This window comes from Colobus angolensis, unplaced genomic scaffold (genome assembly GCF_000951035.1).
Source record: "Colobus angolensis palliatus isolate OR3802 unplaced genomic scaffold, Cang.pa_1.0 Scaffold72, whole genome shotgun sequence".
NCBI classification, from domain to species: Eukaryota; Metazoa; Chordata; class Mammalia; order Primates; family Cercopithecidae; genus Colobus; species Colobus angolensis.
The window spans coordinates 3,468,911-3,470,832 of NW_012120932.1; positions in this window are offsets into that span (position 1 = coordinate 3,468,911).

The following is a 1,922-nucleotide window of genomic DNA, read 5'->3' on the forward strand; positions in this document are numbered from 1 at the left end:
ATTAAGTCCTACTATTCCCATTTTAAATCTCTCATCTTGCTCAGGTACAACAGGTAAACATAAAGGCTTTAAGTATGGAAGGGTCCTGAGAGATAGTGCAAAATGTCTGCTACATAACAGGTTTTCAGGTTATGTTTGATGAATAAATGGATTGATAGAATACAGTTGGGGAGCCCAGTATTTTTAAATACAACTTCTATAAACCAATATTTTTGTGATAGTAATAATATTTGCTGTTTGTTATTTTTATAAGACTACAACTATAATGAAATGATTAATCTATCATTGTTTGTATATGCATATATGTAATGATCTATACATAAGAAAAACATATATACATAAAAAATATATACACAATAAAATCTGCAAGCACAGATAAAAAGATTCCCTTATTTCTGAAGAAGCTAAAAGTTCAAACAAGATAACTCTCAATAATATAAAATAGTGAGAAAGTATTTTTATCTGTACAAGATTCATATTTCTCTCTTCCCAAATATTATTCCATTAATAATAAATTTTTACTAGAAGTTTCATAAATGCTCACTTCAGAAATCAAAGGTAAGAAAAAGGAACAAAAGACTTTAAAATACAAATGCTCAGAAGTTACAAATTTTATCCTATTTTGTACATTATTTTGGCTAACACAAGACTATAGTATGTTTGTGTGTATGTGCAAGCAAACTGATTTTTTTTTCCTCACCGGCTATAACAAAATACACCTTCACACATCAACATACTTCTGGACCTACTGCCACCTTCAATGGCCACATATCCATTCTATGGGTTCTTAACATAAATGCTGAGAAAAACAAAGTGCATGTATCTCTATTTTCTAAAGGTATTTTAATACAATGGAATTGATGGGTAAAGGGCATATACATTTTTAAAATGTGGTAATTATCTCCAAATTATCCACTTGAAAAGTCATCAGCAACTTAAACTTCAAGCAGCAGTGTAAGTATCACTGCTCTTTATTCTCACAAACACTGTGGATAGAAAACAGTCTCATTCCTCTTTCAACTTAAATAAAGAGAATTTCAACTTAAATTCTCTTATGAGAAACACTAAGGATTTTTTCCTATGTACATAAGTAACTTGTGGACCTGCAAAAAAGTACTTTGCTCACTTTTAGAGTTCTTTTCTTGTGGATTTGATTGGAAAGAATTCCCTGTAAAATAAAGATGTGCTTTTTATCTGTATATATATAACTGATATATATATAACATATTAGTAATATATACAATGTTATAATCAGTAAATATGTTATATATATAATCATAAAATAGATTATAAAGAATAAATTCTCTGTAGAATGAAGATACACTTTTCAGTTGAACATATATTTTTATATATCAGTAAATATATAGTAAATTTTTTCAAGTGTGTTATCTTTTGTTAATTTTTTTCTGATACACAAGGGATTTTAATTTTTAGTTTGCTAAATCAACTTTCAGAATGCCTGCTTGTGAGGTCATTCTTAGGAAGGCCTTTGTTAACGTGAAATGTACCTGTATAAATAAGTCTTTGTGTTTTGTTCTGGTACTTTTCTTATTTTGCATATGTAAAAATTTCAGTCTAAATTCCATCCGGAACTCATTTTTGTGACATAAAGTTTCATTAGTTTTCTTCACACAGCAGGCATTTATTAATAACTCATCCTTTCCTACTCATCTGAAATGTTACCATTATCAATCCCTATGCATGTATCTTGCATATATTTCAGTGTTTTTGGATTTCCTATTCTGTTCCATTTGTGTTTTCAGCTGTTAGTAAATAATTAATTGTGGGAATTAATAGCACATTTTGATATCTAGAGGAGCAAGTCTTTTCACTCCATTATAAACATTTTTAAAAGTCATCACAATAGTAAGACAGACAGCAAGTGTCATGCACAAATCATAAAACCTTGATATTTTCATTCG